Here is a 22,420-nt window from a genome sequence, read left to right as displayed (position 1 = left end):
AGTATATAGGCAAATATAAGGTAATCGGAATGTGATTTATTAGAAGACATGTCTATGACAAGGTTCGCACACGCAAGGTTTGGTTAATGTTTATAGGTTTGTGTATACGATTTGCTACTCACTATTGGATACAGATATACCATTATCGCTTCTCATTAATATGTATACTGAATCATGGCATTAAGTACGTACCCGTGATATAAATATACAGATATATTTGTACGTGTATGAAACAAAATAAGAGTCATAAAAAAAAGTAGTGCACATGCGGTGTGAAAAAAGCAACTGCTTTTCGTGATTTTTTTCAGTGCACATTGGAAACAAATTCTGGAAAAGGCAAATTTAGCTTGGGTTTAACCTCAGGTTATCGTGGGATTAACACAAAAATCGCCCAGATTCACCCACAACATCAGGTTGTACTACAACCCAATCCAATGCCCTCAACACTATGCTACATGTTACATCAGAATGCACTACAGCCCGCGACATTGCATTACAACCCTCTCGAACTCCACACGACTCTACACTGCAAGGATGAGTGTCGCCCTCAGACGTGAAGAGTGTGTAGAGTCATGGAGACTCACAGGTACCTGTCGTGGATTCTTCAGGACTCTGCAGCAGGACAGAAGGGTGCTGTCTGGTTTGAGTGAGGCGCACCTATTCAACACATTTTGCATAGTTTCTGCGTCCATGCGGCGGAGGGATTCCATCGGTGGAACTACAGTTAATCAACAGAGGAAAAGTGCATTGTTCAAGCAATGTTCAAAAAGAGAACTTAGGAACATTTCTCAGTCGTTTAGAAACAGAGTCTGGAGGAGTCACAAACATTTCTCAACCTACCTGTGCCCACTGTGTACGACGGATGTTCTAAACCAAGAGCAAAGGTTGGCAATGGTACACTTGGAAACAAGCGGCGGCGAATACTGATGGAAAAGCTTTTCATTTCGCTCTGTTTGTTTTGTTTACGAGCACAAAATCACCACAGAAATATCCTGGATCTGAGTAACAGGCTGACCTGGTGTCTTTGTTCACCCTCTGACGTCAGGGATATGTATGGCGGATATGCATTTTGGGGATTCCCAAAAATCTTCCTGTGTCAACTCATTAATGCATGCAAGTTGTAGATCTTGAGATGTACCCCATCTCCCAATAATTTACTCCTGCAAATTATCCACTGGGACAAGCCGCATCGCTACGCTCTGCAGACATGTGCAATTGAAGCATCTTTTTTCTTATAGTTACTCCACATGGGAAAGTACTTTTTCATGAAGAGAATTGCTTCCCTCTATATGCTCTGAAAATGTAAGAGAGTTTGAGACAATCCACACCCCTTGCGAGGCCCAGAGAGCTTTTCTAAGTGCCCCAGTTGCATTCATTAAATGGTATGTCCCACTCCGGCGAGGGTGTAAAGTGCTCTGATTGCAGAGCTTATTTGGCTATATCTTACAAAATACACGAATCCCAAAGTAACACTGTGGACTTGTATATTTTGAGAGACTGGCTGCACTGTTCAGTACGTACCACAAATCCCCTCTGAATATAAAGCACCCTCTGCTCTGGCACATTGTTGCTTCTGCCTCACAGCGTCTGCTGCTTGTTCGGAGGGAGGCCTCTTTCCTGCGATCAAAGGCCGGAGTTACGAGGCCAGGCTGTAAAAGGTCTAGCAGCAGGATTTGCTATTAATTTCATCCAAGTTTGATGATCATTTAGGGCACGCTTTGTCTTGTACGGCTACTAGTTGGATAAGGTGCAGCGCTTCATTTTTGCCAGTGATTGCATCGATGAGCACCAGCACTTATTTTTGGGGGCGCAGACTTAGGTTTTGTCATCAGACTTTGATCCAAAACAAAACAAGAATAAGGTAGAAATGGATGAGCAAAGGAGGAATTAAAGTTAAAGAAATGTGGTATTCGTAACCCTTGCACTCGCTTGCTCCAGCGGCCAGTTCCTAAGAAAGAACTTTGTGCCCTTGTATTTCTTTTACTTTACAAATTTAGCAAATGTATGTGGGCTTGTGTAGGGACAATACATCACTAAATGAATACGAGCTACACTACCAATGAAGCACCACCCAAAACCCCCGAACCCCCTATGTGAACATGATAACGTGCCCTTCTGTGTGGGCACAAATCTCTGGAAGCAAACCCACAGGCATCTGCGTCAGTTTCTGATTTCGGCTTTTTGTGACAATCCATACTTGCAGAAGCCTTAATCCCCTCATTAATGGCACAAATGCTTATTGAACACACCCCTTTTGTTCCTTCTATTCTTCTGTAATTTACCAAAGGCACTCAAAGCACTACAAGGGAAGCTGCTGGTTGGATTTGAAGTAGTGAAAGCAAGCAGAGAAGAATGAGGGATCAATCATAAATTGGGCAGATCAGTATTCCTGGCTATGATACCGTTCTACCCAATTATAATCTGCCCAGTATTCCCACATCCAGAGTATCCAGATGTGGAACACCCTACAAAATTCTACAAACACAAAAATCACATGAGGCTTGGGCTGCAAGCCTAGCACGGCCTCCACCCCTTCCCCAGCACAACCCATTCCATACCACAGGGGAGCAAAGAATTGCCCCCACCAGTGCACAGTAGCTGCTTTCCTTTGCAGCCCTTCCCACTCTTGCACCTCACCCTAGTCTAAATCCCACTCAGGGAAGGAGGTAAATAGAAGCTGGTTTGTATCTGGAAAGGGCACACTCATGCACAATTGCACCCAGTTATCCCTATTCTGGAGATAAAGTTATTTTTAGCCACAAAGTATCCCCACATACAAATCAGGGCACCACCTAAGTGAGGCCTAGTTTGACGTTTACAAGAAAAAAAGAATAAAAACGATACACACAGTGGAAAGCAAATGTGACTGAAAGACCAATTTAGATAATTTAGCCTACCTACACTATTTCTTGCTGTAAGTGACCAAATGTGTGAGAAGTTGTAGAAAAGGTCCATTTTGTGCCAAATGTTGGCGTGAGGAAAAGGAGTAGCTCAAAGTTGTGGGGCATACTGAAGGTATACATTTCCTAATAACAGAGGGAAGAGGTGCACAGATCAGACATCTCCGCTCTCTTCACTGACAGAAGAGCGGGTACCTTTTAAAGAGGTATCTGGTGGGTTCAGATATGCTTTCTGCCTGCCTAGAAATGACGCTGTCTTTGAAATAAGAATAATTCCTCTTCATCAGTGACCTAGAAGGAGATGTTCCATGGAACAACATGTGCACCAACTCTGCATTGTTATGTTTCAGTACAAATACACATAATGAACAAAGCAATCACACAAAAAGAAACTCTCTGATTCTTTGTTCCCAATCCACACAAGAGATTAAGATGAAAAAGTTATGACTACTTACCTCCTCCAGGTAATGGACATGGACAACAACAGCAGATTAGTGTCATCAGGCGGGCTCGCCTTTGTAACTATATTTGGAAGAAAAAAGAAAGGGTAGATCGCTCTCCCTAAAACAAAATCTACCTTTAAGTCTTGCAACCTCAGTCTCTCCAATTGTTGTATATTCCTCACATGCTGTATCGCTCAGCCAAGACAGTGAAGTAGAATCCCACTGCAATTGTTCTATCTAATTATTCAAAAGAAACTTGCACGTCCATTTAAAACACAAAAGCTGCTGACCTTTCACCATCTAGTAAGACCCATCAGCATTCTGTCCCATACTCTACCCCCCTCTGTGGCTAGAAGTATAAGTAACCCTGTTTTCTTCTTGATGAAGGCCTGTGGTGGAGTGAGGACCGAGCATGAGGTTAGCCCACAGATGCAGTCAGACAACTCACTACAACTCCTGACATAGTTGGAGCTGCAGTATAGTCCCAGAACATCTGACGCCTCCTTCTGTTTTCATCAGGGGCAGGATTTCTGCTAGGGCTGTGTGGACATGGCTTCATCAGAAGCCTTCTCTTTGTCTCACTACTGCTTCTTCTTGATCCACAAACTGTGTTTGCAGTGACCACAAATGTAACTTGAGGCACATCCGAGTCTTCAAATGAAGCCAGCCGGCCTGGGGGCTTGGCAGACAAAGGCAGCTGCTCCAGGGATCTGTGGTTGACCCAAGAGTCACAAGTCTGAACCCCCAAAGGTCTACCCAACCATTCGTTGTTCCAAGGTTGATAGAATGAGTAGTACTGGGTAACAATAAACATGTGTTATTCATTGCAGAGAAGCCCCAAATGGGTTAACGTATACCTTACAAATACTTATACTAAATTAGCAAAACTCGTCTATTTTCTCTGGCTTCAGGTTCTATATTTCTGTTTTTTCCTTGCTTGCATGCTATATTATTTTATTTGCGAGTCATTTATGTGTTAGGATGTCTTTCGAACATGTTTATATTATTTGTTTCTGGCATGTTTGAGTCTCTAGTCCTAGCTTTTCACATGTTTCAATCTAAGAATAATTACTTCTACGCCCTTGCATTTGAGAACCTTTTATTGCTGATCTAGATGACGTGTTCCATAATATTAGCACAGTACTTTATTCACAACTACAGGCATTCCATTTAAACTCACATTATCAGTCATCTTGGTTTGAGTCAAATGGCAAAGTCAGCTGCATGTGATGGAGCTCGATCAGCTTGACGGCGGGTGTACAGCTGAAATGAAGCACAAAGCAGAATTCCTCCATGAAGGCAGTGAAAGATTTAAATGAATGGCATACCTCTGACTTGAATGAATGAAGGAGTGAATCATATGTGTTTTCTTTATAAACAGATGGATCAAGTAAAGCTCAGTCTGACCTTCCGGCTGCTCTCAATGGGCATGAATCATTGCTCATGTCTCCAAACAACCACACAGAGAACACTTTCTACAGATACAGAAACAGGGAAGGAGTTAAGTGAAAGTGAGGCCTGCTTTTCTCAACCAGGTTAGTGACTGTAATGAAACCACAAGCCAATGTTAGTGTCCCTTTTACTAAAAGAAAGTGGGGTAACACTGTGCCTGGTGGCTTAGTGGAATAATTCGTCCACTGTAGAGGCCTGTGTGCAACTTCATGGTTATAGGTGCAAAACTCAGTGGGTCAGTCCACTCAGCCTTTCATTCTTCTAAGGTCGATAAAATTAGTACCATTGAGCTAGGTAACAATAACATCAGTTATTCAGCGCTAAGATACCATTTTGGGTGAACGTCGCTTTATAAATACATGTGTTCTATTACAGTGACTGTGATGTGCAGGAGAAAATAATTCCTCAATGATCATCTGTAAACTCCATCCCCATAGCTACCCATTCATGCCTGAATGATTGTGGGAGCGAGTTTTAAAGAAGTATCAGCACTCTTTGAAAATGTTTATTGGACATCAGCAGGAAAGACAACTAAACTCTAACCCGTACCTTGGAGATAATTATTCACATCGCAATACGAAAATAATATTGTCTTGTGTTAGGTGGCTTGTGGAAGCCTCATCAGGAATTTAGGACTCATCACCAGTGCTGCAATTGTAGTACTACAGGACCACTAAGTTCATCAAGCCACCAGGAGTAGAGGCAGCAAGAGAGAATCTCCTCAGTAAGCCTCTAGAGGCATTCGGACATGTTTCAATCTCAAATTGACCTATATGGCATTCTAAGGTCGTCTGTTGTAGCATAGGCTTAAATGCTCTTAATGTGATTTCATCCTCTTTCATTTTCGTACGCCTCCATTAATAAATTTGTACTATTTTTAAAAGTGGTCTTTTTTGGATCCATGTATTTTATTTTCTTAGATATATTGCAATTGGGCAGGCTGAGTATAGCTCCTGCTACCACTTATAAAGTTTTTAAAGCTATGGGTACAAAGACAATGGAGTGAAAGGGTGTCATGGCATACAGAATGTTAGAAGTATTTTCTAATTTGGTGGTCCAGCATATCTCACTTGTTAGCTATTCAATTGGTGGTGGCCATGATGATTCAGGCTGCTGCTCAGAAGAAGGCTTCAGGTACGGATCCTCACTTTGGAGCCAGAAAATTCAAAGGAAATATTTTGCAACTTAAAGAAATAATCAACCCCCCTCCCCTTTCGCCCATACAACCTATTTTACATGGTTCAATACACAAATACACAATATGCAGAATCAAGTACACAAAACAAATGTAACAGAAAAAATTGAACACATTTGTTCAAAATCAAAAATATTGGAATAGTACAGCTCAGTACAGATGACATCATGTTGACCACTTCCCCTCACTGTACAGAATGGATAGGGAGTGGTTTTGATAAGACATCTGAAGGCGGCACTGAGGACGGAAGGCAGCAAGGACATAACTGTGGAGGTGCAACAAATAATACACAGTTATAACTAATGGAGTAGTTATGTTATCAATAGCTGTGGGTGTGATATTTATGGATTAATCAGTCATTCACAGCTACTTTCCCAGTTGCAACTGGGAGGTGATCCTGAAGTGATATCACCATCCACGGATTTACAAGACTAGATACAGTTGGAGGGAGAGCAATGCACCATTTCAATCTAAATGTTACGTTGTGTAATATGAAAGGCAAATGGTCTTACATGAGCCACACGTGGTTTAAGTTTACAACCACACTTAACTGTTAAAAAGGATCACAGTTGTCACAAGTTAACCAGCAAAGACCTTCTCTCTCCAAGTCAGGCAACCACCGTGCCTGAGGCCTAGAAGGCTCAGTCTCAGCGCTCTTTGATCATATAATGGAGCCATTATGACATCATTAACTAGCCTCTGCTTGTTATTTTTCTATCGCTGACTCCTGGCAATGCCTGATGACATCAGAGTCATAGAACGTGGAGTGGTTGGAAGCATGAGCTTTGGAAATATACTGAATTTCTGAAAAGCAGCATACGCAGGACTGTCTCTAAGGAAACTGTAGAACGTTCATGGTTAATGAAGAAGGGAATCCCTGAAGCTTGTAAATATGAAAAAAGTACAAAATACGTGGGCAGTTGTGTGTCATGCTTTTCTCCTATAAGATGTAGGTATGTTCATTTAAAACTCACCCAGTCAACCATCGAGTGTTAAATCATCGGATGTAGGGGTCCAATTTAGGTTAATCTATCGAATAGTCAGAGAACGTTGTCAGATGTTGTGATTATTTCATCCAAAAGTCTCCCTTTTCCTAATAGCACAACAAATCAGTAGTAAATCTGCATGGCTGTTTGTGTGCACACAGGCTTCAGAAGGAAAGCATTGTGCTTCCACTCTACAAACTGGTTTTATGTGCTGCTATACTACACAAAACTGATCTGTGAAATGCTTGAATTAATCTCAGCTATTAGTAATTTTGTGACCTCATCCCAATTCATTGTTATGTTTTATGTGCTTCTATAGTACACAAACGTGATCGGTGAAATTATTGAATTAATCCCAGCTATTAATAATTTTGTGACCTCATCCCAATTCATTGTTATGTTGGACACTGTACCACCTAAATTTGGACTACCCTTTCCACCCATCTCTTTTTTGTATACTTCAATATATTATTGAGGCAAAATATCAACAAGGTAAGTGCGTATTGGTAGGTAGAAGTTTATTTTACTTAACTCCACATAACACGCAGAGCTAAGTAAAACAAAACCTACGCTTAACGATACGGAGGGTAGTAAGTTCATGTGTAGCATGAGACAGTTCTTTATATAAAAAGAAATATTCGTGAACACCACACATGCTTCCAGGCTGTGATTAAATCAGGGCACTGTGTGATTGTCAAGGTAAAAGTACAGTAGTGGCATTGAACCTGTAAAGACCAAGAAACATCTCATTATTAGGGCTTAGTCTTTTACAATACCGAGACTCCCTCGTACAAGAGACTCCACTTTCCCTACTTAGATATTCTTCCAGTTTGAGACACTTTGAACATGTATAGTCAGGAGTCCACCCTGCCACCCTCCCCCGTTATCAAGCAAAATAATCAACCTGATGACCTTTAACCCTACGTTCATAGATTATCTGATCTGAAACCCAAAACCAAAACACATAGCTTCAACCACAGAACAGATTTATCACGAAAACATAAAACCCAGCCTTAACAATGACCTAGACTGGGCAACATCTCAGATAGCCAGGGTCCCTGGGCACCTCAATGTAGCCGATTCTGTGATAGAGCAGTTCCCTGACACTAAGGAAGAGAGTATTGTGTGACAGATAACATATGTATTTGTAAGTAATAAAGAGGTTCAATAGGCACGACTTATGGGGGATGTGTTTTAGGTCATTGAGGGCATTTCATCATGTTTCTCAGAGCCATTTCTCAAAAGAAAAAACATTTGGAGGAAGACCTGCATACCACAGGTATTTAAAATGTTCAGACACGCAATATAACAAGTCAATAGGCTTACCTGAGTTAGATGTGGTTTAGGATCACACCTAAATGTCAATATTGAAAGAAATAGAAGTTCTCAGACGCTAACCAACACCAACCTCCTCCTTCCAAGTCTCCAAGGAAAGTGACCACTGCGCCTGAGATCTAGAGCGTCCCTGCTTCAGTGTTCTAGGCTCATAGAATGGAGCCATTATGACATCAGCAGCAACTCCCTGCCTGTTATTTTTCCATTTCTGCTGCCTGGCAATGGCTTGTGATGTCACTGACCCTGAGTATGTACAGATTGGAAGCCTGAGCTGGAGAATTCTGCTGTGCAGAAACAGCAGCATTTTTTAATAAACTGCAGAAAGTCCATGGTTCATGAAAAATAGAATTCCATAACATTTGTGAATGTGAAAAGAGGGTGAAAATATTGAGGCATTTATGGCATGCTGTTTCACTATAAACATGTGCAATGCTCATTAAAAAAATCATAAGGGATGGTATTTAATATTAGCAACCAAGATGTGCATTCTGTCTAGCATAATGCTTTCAGGAATAAATATAACTCTCTTTACAAGAATACAATAACTGAGGGGCATATTTATACTATGCTTGTGCCTAATTTGCATTTTTTTTACGGAAATTCGGCACAAACTTAACTCTATATTTATATTTTGACACTAGACAAGTCTAGTGTGAAAATATTGGAGTCAGCACCATTTTATGGATGCATGCACCTACCTTATGTTAATGAGATGCAAGGTGGGTGTTCCCATCTAAAAAATGATGCTAACCTTATAGCCCCATATTTATCTCTCTATGCTAAAATGACACATGGGTGGGAGGAGGGGCTAAATATTGCACCATTATTTAACACCTGGGTCCGACCAGGCGTTAGGGGACCTGTGGACCCATTTCCATGGTTAAACACCATAGAATGGGCCCACAGGGGCCCACCGCAACCCCCAGGAACACCCTCATCCACACCAGAGGGACACCAGAGGATGCGGGACCACATCTCAGGTAAGTAGGGTCAGTATACGTAAGTATTTAAAAAGAAAAATAAGTGCCATTGGGGCCCTGACAAGGGCCCCCCTGCATGGTACTGAGTGCAATGGCCATTCCCAGGGGACCCTGGTCCCCTGTGCTGGCCATTGGGGGTGGGCATGAATTGTGTCTTTTATAAGATAGGAGTCATGTGGTATGGTTGGTTTTGCATCAGGAAATGACCATAGGCTTGTTAACTGTATTTTTTTTGCCTCCAACCAGCCTAGCATCATTTTTTGAGGCAAAATCCCCTTCACCCATACCGCCGCCCCACCTGGCTACGGTGATTTTTTCTGACCCAAGCCCACCCTTAGCGCTGGCTTGCGGCATTCCGTAAATTTGGCGCCTTGGCTGGCACCTTGGAATGACGCAAGCCTGTTCTATAGTTTTTGACGCAAAACTGCGTTAGCGCCATTTTGCGGCAAAAAGTATAAATATGGCCCTGAGTTTCTTATAAGCAGGTACAGTACTATTACTCCAGCAGGCACAATATTAAGCCACTCATACAATTTGAGCGTCTGTGATATTGCAATACAAAATGTAATCGCTAACTATTTTTAGGGTACATCCTGGGACTGATTAATTTACAGTGCCATTGGATATGGTTGCAATCATATTTGCAACATTGCATCAAATCAGGGTATTGCTTCATGTAAGCAGACATTGTGCACATTATGTACAGATATTTCAATACATATTTTAATAATGAAAATCTGTTCTATTGTTTACATCCTGTACCAATCTGTTCTGCCAGAAATGCATGAATCAGTACTAGTGGGTCACTCTCTAAGTATGTTGTCAATGAAGTTATGACAACTATCTTCAGCAGGGAACAACTGGAAGAAGTGGAAAAGTAGAACATGTGTGTGAAAACTGACAAAATCTTCAGAGAAGAGGTTGATAAATGATACGTAGTGGAAACTCACTCATTCTGTCTTGGGGTGTAAAATCATAGGGAGTAGAGATATCATCTGTGGGTAGTGAATTGGATCATTGTGATGCACAAGTCAAATCTAATAAAAAGTCTTGCATACCCAAACTTTATGACAATGCAGTAAGAAATCTGCACGTCTGTTTGGGGACACACAAAAAGGTTTCAGAAGTGAAATGTGTTCCTCTGCAAATGGCATCATGAAGGTCACATCTTTATTTTTATGTCCAAATCTCTGGATAAAGATACATAAGAGTCAACAGGGCTATCACTAAGGTACTAAGGGGGTTATTCTAACTTTGGAGGAGTGTTAATCCGTCCCAAAAGTGACGGTAAAGTGACGGATATACCACCAGCCGTATTACGAGTTCCATAGGATATAATGGACTCGTAATACGGCTGGTGGTAAATCCGTCACTTTTCCTTCACTTTTGGGACGGATTAACACCTCCTCCAAAGTTAGAATAACCCCCATAATCTGTGTCATCCTTGTGAAGAGAGATGAACAGGTCAAGTCTGGATAGTCAGAAAGCGAAAAGGGCTAGGATGTGCACATTTAAAAGTATTTTGGTTCATGATATAGAGGAGCCTGTGAGAATGTTCCATAGGGTATACTTCTTGAAAAGAGGGACACAATAGACTTGTTTGGTATATGTATAAGGGAGTACACTGATGTGTAATGTGAAAAAGGTTCTTACCAGAATGAGTGGAACATTCATAGAACTTAACAAACTCTCATTTAGGGGATTGGTGTGATGGTTATGGTAATGGAGGGTGCACTGAACTATGTATGACCAAGAAACTTACAGTCAGTAATTGCTACTATTTAGACCACAGTGACTGTTCCCCTTGTTGATTCAAATCACTATTCCCCCTCAAAGTACCTTTTCAGATGTAAATGAGAGAATCCCAAAGCCTGGAGTTACTACATCTCTTCTAGAGGTGATCACTGCTTCTGGAGTTTTTTTTTTATTGCTACAAATGTTCTCCACTGAGGGTAACGCTTGTTGCTGGGTCCATTAATCCTGCCCGGAGTGAACTGGTAAAGATTCAGTTGGCCAACCAAATGCCCCCAACCCAACTATAAAGACACAAAGGTATTCAGACATGTTTTAATCTCAAATTTACATACTTGGGCTGCTAAGGGTGTCCATTGTTGGATAGGTTTAAATTATCTTAACGTGATTTCGTCCTCTTACATGTTAGTTGCATGTTATACAACTTTCAACCCAAACTTTGTTTTGTACGCCTCTGTTAATGAATGTGTACTTTTTTTTAAATGGTCTTTTTTGGAGCCATGTATTTTATATTCTTATGTATATTGCACTTGTGCATGCTAAGTATTTCTTCTGCTACCATTCTAAAGTGTATTAAGCTATGCCTTTGTTACAGACGAGTCTTTGATTAGTCTTTATTGAGAGAGTGCCTCATTTATATTATAGTAGCATCTCAATTGAAGTGATAATTTGTTTCTCAGATTACTGGGCAGTCATTGATGTTTGTAGAATTTCAGTTTGACTTTTGCCTTAGCTGTATTGTTGAAATCCAGAATGGGAGGATAAGGCCATATAAAGGATTTTCAACATAAACGGGATGAGTAAAAATAATGTGTGGGAAACTAATAGTCAAGACGAACTAAAGGGGGATTTAGGCAATGGAGTAAAAGGGTGTCATGGCATACAGAATGTTAGAAGTCTTCTCTAATTTGGTGGTCCAGCATATCTCACTTGTTAGCTATTCAATTGGTGGTTGTCACGATGATTCAGGCTGCTACTCAGGTACAGATCCTCAAATTGGAGGCAGGAAAATAAATCAGAGGAAATGTTTTAAAACTTGTAGAATCCATCAACCTCTCCCTTTGCCCATCCAACCTATTTTTACATGATCCAAAACAAAAAGTCAAAATATGCAGAAACAAGCACAAACCAAATGCAACATAAAAAAATTTAACACATTTGTTCAAAATCAGAAGTACTGGAATAGTACACATCGGTGCAGATGACATCAATGTGACCACTTCCCCTCACTGTACAGAATGGATAGGGAAGGGTTTTGTTACGACATCTGAAGCCGGCACTGAGGACGGAAGCCAGCAAGAAAATAACTGTTACGGTGAAGGCACAACAAATAGTATGTAGTCATAAGGAATAACTTAGTTATGTTATCAATAGCTGTGGGTGTGATATTTATGGATTACTGAGTCCTTCACAGATAGTTTCCCAGTTGCAATTGGGAAGTGACCCGAATGTGAATGACACCTTGCACGGATTTATAAAAATGGAGCAATTTGGAGGGAGAACAATGGACCATTTCCATTTGAAATGTCACGATGTGTAATATAAGAAGCAAATGGGCTTACTTGAGTCAGATGCGGTTAAGACCACAATTAAACTTAAATGTTAAAAAGGATCACAGTTGCCACAAGCTAACCAGTGAAGATCTCCTCTTTCCAAGTCAGGCAACCACAGTGCCAGAGATGTAGAAGTCTCAGTCTCAGTGTCCTTGGCTTATATAATGGAGCCACTATGGCAATACCAACTAGCGTCTGCTTGTTATTTTTCTATCGCTGCCACCTGGCAATGCTTAATGATGTCACAGAGTGTGGAGTGGTTGGAGGCATGAACTATGGAAACATACTGTGGTGGCTGGTGACTTTTCAAAGCGATGGGGTGTACAAGATGGAGGTGAGTTGGAACTACTGGGTCAACAAAGCGAGCAAGACAAACTGATATAAAGGGGTGGTTGTGAGGGGTTCTCCCACTAGAGCAAATAAAAAGAAAAGTGGGACAAATAATAAATTTTAGATCTATTTGTCTCAAGAGAATCCACTGTACTTTTATAGCACCAGGGATCCAGGACAAATGATGTCTAAGTATACTTAGCTACCACCATCATGTCACTAAACTGGGTACCAAATCCCCCCAAAAAAGTAAAACGTATGGAAAAATCAAAACCTGTGCTGCTAGTGACAAGGACTTACACACTCTACCCCAGCGTCCTATAGGCCATCAGCTGTTCTTGGCTATGGAATTTAACAGCACAGTATTTTCAAAGCTCTCCATGGGCAACAAATTGGGGATAAGTGTATTCAAGCAACTTTGACATGCGCTAGTCCTATATATAATTACACATCCTGCATGTACACTTTTATGGTAAATCTGGATTCCCTGCAAAGATCAATGAAACATAACAGTGCTTTAAAGATGTGCAGAGCAGGTTTGGAATACAATTACAAAAAACAAGCTTAGAGACATATTTACAAGTGCTGATGCACCAGTTTTCTTGCGTTGCCCCTGCCCCACCTAACAACACTATGGGTGCGTCTTATTTACAACACAACGCACCATGGCACACGTTAGGTCAGTAGCGTCAACATTTGTGACGTTATTGTGACAATTTGTTGTTGCACTAGTGTCAACAATTTTGACACTAGTGCAGCAAAGTGCAAGGAGGTCCACTGATTAAAATGGGTGTGTCACTTTAACTCCTGCTTTGAGCAGGCGTTAAAAATGATGCCAAAAATGGCACAATGAAATCTTGTAGAGTTCACTGCTCCATTTTTGCGGGCCTACTAACGCCGAACGCACACCCCTTGCATACATTTTGCCTGACGCAGGCATAATGTGGTGCAAAACTGGCGAAATGCATGCATTATACCACTTTGTAAATATGGCGCAGCACAAAGTGCCTCCTTGAGCCACATTAGCATCCAAGAAATTGACGCTGGTGTGGTCCACGGACGCAAAAGGCCCTGATAAACCTGGCCCTTACTTTTTAAATATTCTTGGAAAACGAAAGCATGCCAGCATTCTTAGCAACAACGATACGTGCAACACAAGCAGTCTCAAACAATATATGGCCCAAGACCGAGCTTGAAAGAGCTGTATACCCTAATAAAAAGTAAATAACAAATATTTTTTTAACCTTGTGGCCTTTTTATTATCGTCTTTCCACTCTCTTGTCTTCTTTTTGCTCTCTAATCCTTTCTTTAGCTCCCACTCCCCTTTACCTAACCATAATAATTCCAATCTCTTTCTTATCTCTACTTATATTGCTCCCTCCTTCTTCACCCCTCTACCTTATTGCATCTTCCTCCTTCCCCTCCCTCTTCTCTACCCATATTGTTTTCCTTGCTCCTCTCAATCTCTTCTCAGTTCCTGCTCCATCCTGTCCTTTCTAGCTCTCTTTTTCTCCTCCTACTTAATTAAAGTGCCACGATCCACTGTTTAGGATACTTTACCACCAGCTCTGCCCACTGCCAGCGAGACAACTATTCACTGTCATGTTCTCCTCAATCTCACTCACAAGCACTTCTGGCTATACCATCCCATTAATGTATCTATTCATCGTTTGGGTCAGTTTTGCAGCTTTCCACTCCGCTCCATTCTCCCCCACTTCACACACAAAAGGACACCCTGTTTGAAATATAACTTTGAAAGGAAAGCCATCAATGAAAAAGAGTGCATATTGCCTTGTGCATAAATGCCTATCCCATAGCTACTGCCAATGTCTGCAACAGTTACTTAGGGACAGATTTATACTTTTTGACACAAAACTGTGCAAACACAGTTTTTCGTCAAAAAGATTACAGCAGGCTAGTGCCTTTTTTTAATGCCACCCGGGCGTCATATTTATGCTATGACACTGGGTGGTGCTAAAAACTGGTTAGAGTCAAAATTACTGATGTTAACCATTGTGCCATGTTGTAAGGCAAAATTACGTTAATGTCAGAAAAATGACTCTAACCAGTTTTACTACCCGTAAACGTTTCACAAAATGGAAATAAACCATTTTTTTACCGTGTTAGCGTCAAATTTAGATGCTAATGCAGAAAACAGTGCAAAGGAGAGGCAAAATGGACCTAGAAAGCCAGGAGAGACCCCAGGGTGACCCCAATCAACCAGGAACCAGCCAGAAGACACACACAAGATCCAGGGGAGGGAAAAGAAAAAGAGAAAGTGTTGTTTCAGTGCGAAGGAGCATGAATACTGGTGAGAGAGGTGATGGAGCATCAACATCAACCCTTTGTCACCTCAAAATTGCCAATTGGCAGGAGAGAGGCAATCTGGCAGCATATAGTAGATAAGATCAACAGTGTGGCAGAGGTGAGGAGAACCGTAACTGAGTGCAAGAAACGCTGGCAGGACTGCAGGACAAAGAAAAAAATGTCAAGGAACAGGAAGGCAGCACTGCTAACTGGAGATGGTAGTCCAGCACTACAAGAGGTCCTGGACGAGATGGAGGGGATGGTTGCAGCGGTCATCCCGGAGGAACTGGCCACTGGAATTGCAGGACAGCGCAGACCACCAGGAAACACCACAAATGCAGGGTAAGTCGCATTGGGGAAATTAATGCTAAATTGTCAAGTACAAGAATGGGGAAGACACATAGGACACACACAATGCATGTCAAAGGAGCACAGATGGACACATTGCGCATGAAGCAAGTTGCACCATGCTGATGTAAACTATACATGTACCTACGCCTTGGTAGAACCATGCACCACAACACATACCACAACCTGGTCATATGTCAATCACCAGGGCTAAATACCTACATGTACGCATGCAGCACATGGGATGGATGGCATGCATAATGACTGTGTCTCTGGTTGTGTCATCACAACATCCCTCGCATATAGTCAAGTTAATCCTACCAACACGACCAAGACTTCAGAGACAAGGAAGTCAGTCAATACCATCCCTGGGGTTACGTCATGGTGGTGTCCCTAGCAGTAACACCTTGCAACTGACTTGCCTCATTGCCCAAACATGTGTGCTGCATCTTACAGCACAAAATTCATTGCAACCGTCCCAACAGTACTCTGACATATGCTAGTAGCACATTCACAGCACATCCACATAAGGCAGCCATCACTCTATCATGCAGTGAGGATGCCCCCTGGGTTCAGGGAAAAATAATCAGAGCAGGTGCTGGGGGAATAGCAGGGTGGTCCTGTATCACAGGAAACATGCCACTACCAAGAGGAACTAAACTGGTGTAGTGTGGAACCATACATTATGAAGCTGACCAGAAATGTGACACCACAGAAAATATGTACCACACATAGCAAACTGCGATCACAACAGATACAGGCTGAGCCTACAACTACTCTGACACAACCATGTGAGACACATAGGAATGGGGAAATAAACACACACGTAAACCACATAGTGTGAGACTGTGAACAGAATGGTGTATATGACCACATTAACTGTTGGGGGATGGTGCATGGGCAAGTCTGGTGTTGGTAAAACTGCCAGTGCAGTGTACCCTTTGCGATTGGTAGTATGAGTCACACGTTGGGATGGCGGGTGGAAATCTGTCTGCTCATGGTTACTCTGTGGGACACTTAGCACAACATTATTGATGGATCAAATAGAGTCAGTGCCAGTCTTGGGGTGCATTGGGTGTGACAGGACATGCTGCACTTATCCCTGCCAATCAGGCAGTGGAAAGGGCAAAGGGGCACGATATGGAAACCCCTGCACTGCCCATGCCAGGTGCATGGGCTGTGCAGGGTCACCCAGGGGCACACCACATCACCACCAACCTTTGCATGGGGGTTTCACCCCCATGCAAAGGCTGGTAGAAATGCGGGAACATACCTGGAGGGTAGCGTTGTTCGTCATATAGGTCTTGTGTCACAAGACAGGTGGCCTTGCCAGTCTGTAAGCTGCTGGAAACCTGCCAGGCCATTGGCCTATGAAGCATTCCACATTGACAAAATGTGCCACTACCACCTGCGTTGCTGGGGGTGGTCATATAGACAATGGAAGACAGGTGGTCATAGGACTGCTGCACTTGTAATGAGGGACCAGTATGACTACCTGTAGAATCACCATCAAACCACCTCGAGGGCCTGACCTAAGTTCAACTCCAGTTAACTGGCTATGTCCATGAAAAAATGTAACATAAGGCACTGTCATATACAAAATGATGTACATAGCAAACAATGATACCCATGCTGGCCATCCGTGGGTCTACCCCTGTGTCAATTTAGCTGCACTGCCACCATGCTGCATCTCTTGCATCATAGTGCAAGGATGGCTACATTGAATGGGAGATCATAGTTGTGTAGGAAGGCGCACCTACCAGCACAGACATAAAATGAAATGGAAATCTGCTAGGTCCTTGTGTGCTGGTCAATGAAGCACACATACACATACATCAACATGAGGAGCTATCAAAGGAAACAACAGCATAGTGTATTTGCAATGGCATCCCTGGGGTGGTGCAAGGTTTCAGTACCGCAGAGGTGTATGTGACACATTTAAGACTTGGACAGGAGTACATTGCCATTTGTGGTGCTGTGGGTTGACCACTGCAACACCCATTGCAAGGCCTACCATGCAAATGGATGCATAGGGAAGGTTGACAATAACAAGATGATGTCAAGCCACAAAAAGGATAGGCATCGCACCTAGGAGAAAGGACGCAGCCAATTGCGACACCTGAGCTTCCCCTCATGTGACACTCAGGTGGGGCAAAGGGCTGATAGGCTGCAACCATGATGTACAGGAACAATGTTTGGGAAGTAAGATCACAATGAGCCTCCAATAGCAAGTCAGTGACGTGACATGTCAACTGCCACAACACAGAAAGATTGATTTCACACCATCTCATTGCAGAGGATGATGTCTCTCCTGCTGATCTGCCTGTCCTGGAGTACCCCGATGATCTGGCTGACAACCATTAGCCAAGAGATCCTCCAAGAAATCCTTGTATCCCTCCAGACACCACCTTCAGTCGAAAGAAGGGCAAATAATGTAGCAGCCATCCCAGATGCCCCACCCAGTACCCTAATAGTATGACCTGCCAGCACCGACACAGCAGAGGACTCTGAGGACACAGGGACCAGCTTTGAGGGGACAGTGGTAGGAGTCCAGCTGGAGCTGGCCAAGGACGTGCGGTGGGGATGGAAACCGTGGCAGCCAGCCTACATGGTATGCGCATGTGCCTCGTTACGGACTGTCATTGACTCTCAATTTCCAATTGGCAATTCATGTTCCTCTGCACTCAACAACACTTTACCCAAGCATGTCCCATGACATGTCCCACAACCCTGGACTTGTGTTGTGTCACAATTGTATGTATTTCACAAATGGGGTCACTGACCTGGGCATTGTATATATATTGCACTACAACACTTGTAAACAAACACTTCCTACACAAACAGCTTGTCTTAGTGTATTGTGACACATCTACTAAACTTAGGATTGTAATGTGTGTTACCATGTCATTAGCTACAGAGTGTCAGTACAAGAGTGCAGGAATATAGGGGCACATACCTACACACAAGGTTCCAACATGATAATTGTCTATGCTGTTCTTATCCCGTACAAGCAATTCACTGAGTGTGTCAAAAATTAAGAACACCTGTATGCTTCTCTCATTGCATATGGCAGGAATGGCTGTGAAACAGTTCTCGGGCAATATTGTCAGCTGGGAGTACCAGTATAACACACTGGTGTGAAACAGAGGTACCTAACCTCTTTAGTGATTGCCATCGGTCACTTTTTCAGGATAGAGTTCTAATGTAGGCTTTTGTCAGATGTGCCACAGTCCCCAACATTCCTACACAGGACCCCACCACTGACTGCTGAATTACCACACCTACCTGTCCAATAAAAAGTTAACATAGTCACCTTGAGTGGTGGGGACACTGGATGGCAGATGCATGGGCAAGTAGATGTGTTGTTGCCACCAATGAGACAGCTCAGTTGTTAATAGGTGATGCACATGTCAAGAGAGGGATCTGGAGGCAGGACTGTATCCCTAGGCCAACACACAATTTGCACTGTGTACTCATCAGAAAACCCTGAGACATTAGCATATAACACAAATTGTATAGGAGTATACAAAAAGGTTTTATTAAGTATTAAACTGAACTAATAACAACATTAAAAACTACCCTATCCTAAACTAACATATTCTAACTATACTTAACCAACAACTAAAGCTAACTACCCTTTGCTAAATATAACTTACATTTTTAACAACACACTCTAAACATTGGCCTCCCCACCCCCCTTAAGTAACAGGACACATGCAGGACAAACATATACTAATACTACACATATACTAACTAAACTAAACACATATATATTTATTTATTCATTTATTTTTTATATTTTTTATTAAACACATATATACCCCAACATGACCCCTCACCCACCCACTAATTAACATGTAATAAGTAAAAAAACGTTTCCCAAAACCCACTCATCCTAACTAAACTACATGCCTATGTTAACCTAAAACCCACAATCAAACACAACTTAAAAAAAGAGAGAGGGAACAGAACCTGGAGGTGGCATTTCTGATAAACTCATAGTTTTGCCTTCTTCAATTTTTCTTTTTAAGCTTGAGCCTCTTGGTGTTGACAGCCACCTCCTTCTCTAAACTGTCCAGACAGCTCAGGACCAGGGAAACGTCCCTCCTCAGATCCCTTAGCATGTTTGTGTCCATGGCAGCAGGTGGTGTGGGCTTTTGCACCGTTGCCGTTGCTGTAGACGTTTTGGCAGCCAAGGTTGTGAGAGTGGTGCCATATGTGCCCCCCCGCACTGCCGAGGAGCAAGGTATCTGTGTTGCCTTCTTTGACACTGTGGGAAACCCTTGTGGGAATGCCCACCATTCACCCTTTGCCCTCTGACTATGGTAGTGGCGAGTCATTTTTCGTAAACCAGATTTCACTGCCAAGATATGGCGGTACCTCACAGCCCTCATTTGGAATGCACACAGCTCATCATTGCTCATGTTGGCAGCTGTGAAATGGAGACAGGCAACCATCAATGGTTGTATGTAGTCTGTACAGATTAGTCACTTACACTGCTACATCTAAATACACATGCATTCCAACTCACATTCCAGAAAAGGCAATGGCCCTGTGAAATGTACAGACAACACTGCCTTAGCATCATTTAATTGAGACTAAGGCGACATAAACTGTGAAAATTAACCAAACATATGAAAGTGTGCATAGCTTTTGCATTAGATAGATGAGGCCCAAACTTCCTCATCATCTGTCTCTATTTACAACTATACATCATCAGGAATTTGGACATGTTAATGGGAGGACGGGAAGCTGTTGGTAACCATAAGGGGTCAGAGCTGATAGGTACACATGCAAGCCTGATCAATATGACTGTCACCTACACTATGAGCATCACATTTACCTACAAAATTGGTTTTCAACTCCCTCTGAGCCTAAGGGAAGATGGCCATGCAATCCATCATCTCAACTGTCCTGGTCATCCACCAAGGCATGCCCATTCATACATGGAGTCAAGGAGTGGACCATATGTTAGGAGGGCTGACAACTAGGAAGCTGGTATCCATGGGACCATCACTTCTTCATTCATGTGTCCAGGGATAGACACCCATCAATACCTGATCTGCCATGACTATTCCTTACACACCCATTTTCATGCCAGCAGATGTTTGGGCTTGACCTACATGCAAGCCCATTACATTCCACATAAGTGTAACATACATGGAGTGCAAAAGACAGAGCGCCATGCCCAGTCCCTCATATTCATGACAATACAGGGATGCACCAAATTGTGTTCAATATGGTGCATCCCTGTGTAGTGAGAATGATGGAGTGTGCCACTGCCAATTTTCTCACAGCGTTGCACTCTGTCATTATTAGTCACATATGGCCCTACATGTGGCTTGTCATCACCTTGTGTACACGATGCTGCCCATTGTGCGCCACATGCCTCACAAGATGTGACCCTCTGGTGGTGCATGGGGATCCTTTAAAAGGGTCATAGCCTACATTGGGATCTGATCATTGGACCGCTTCTCACATCTAGCATTGTATTCAACACAGAGGCATCAGTCACACAAAACTCAGGATTACTTCATAGGACACACATTATCACACTTACTGGATACATCTGGGTCCTGAAATCGCACCACTTCGCTGATTGTGTAGGTTCACCTGTAAGACATAAATGGAAAACCATGCTGTAGCCGGGTGTCAGACACCGCGCCTACAGATTCCTCCAACTGGCGCCATTCGCACGCGTCGGAGGAAGGCGACTCCCGTTCCGATGGCGACATGGGGGCGGCACCAGACGCCCAGAGCTCGGATTTCCGGGTCCTAGTCGGCATAAAGAGAAACGATGGACTCAGAGGCGCGGCAGAGGAGGCTTCAGATACAACGGACGCGAGAAGTGAATCAAAGGAGCCAGAGGACGCAGTTCCTGGATATCGAGGAGACGAGACTGGGAAGCCGGAGCTTCCCAGAGCGAGAACGGGACCCGAGGAGAGGTCCAGCCAGCAGGAGACGAGCACTTTCTGCCACGTCCCAGGAGGGATGTGGCGAAACAAGGTACGGTCCTTGTTTGAAGGACAAACTAAACCCTTAAAAACAGCGAACAGGGGCGAGGAGAGTGGGGAGGGAGGGGGAAGTGGTGGAGAGGGGATCAGGGGAGAGGGGTTAGAAGGGAAAACCCCTGCTATTACTTAGAGGCACAGCAAAGACTAAAACTCTAAACCGGATTACCAGCAAGAATCTACAGGGGAGCACTAAGGGTGTCTGAGTGATGCACATGTGTTTTCTGCCCTCACACACTCTCTCTCTCTCTCTCTTTCTCTCTCTCTCTCCCTCTCTCTCTCTCTCTCTCTCCCACTGTCTCTTCCAATCTTACTTTTGTGATAGAGATATCTCTGCACCCGACTTACCTTCCTTTTCGCTCCTTTGTTTTCCAGTACACCTGGGAGTCCACACCAAGTCAGCGCCGGCCAAGAGGGGAGCCTACAAAGAACAACGAGAGGGGCATTAAAGGAGAAAGCACACCAAAACAACAAACCACAATTTTGCACAAAGCCTTAAATAAATATCACCTGCACCTAAAATAAGTCTCAGAGTCCTTCGTACCACCCACCCACCCCGTAACAGTGGTGTCAGAAGTGGGATCTTACAGGTGGTGCGAAGAAGCCCGGGAACATGGGGGAAAAGCCAACACTGGAGGACATGATTCAGCAGCTAGCTGAGGGTCAAAGGCACCTTCAGCATGTATGGGAGGCCCATCAGAGGGAGGCAAAAGAAGACCGGTAAGCCCTGCAAAACGCATTAAAGAGCCAAGCCACCATCATGGCTAATAAACAATTGGTACACAAAACTGCATTACAGAAATTAACTGATACTGTTGCAGCAAATAA

Source organism: Pleurodeles waltl, chromosome 10, assembly GCF_031143425.1.
Source record: "Pleurodeles waltl isolate 20211129_DDA chromosome 10, aPleWal1.hap1.20221129, whole genome shotgun sequence".
NCBI lineage: Eukaryota > Metazoa > Chordata > Amphibia > Caudata > Salamandridae > Pleurodeles > Pleurodeles waltl.
This window is presented reverse-complemented; position numbering follows the sequence as displayed.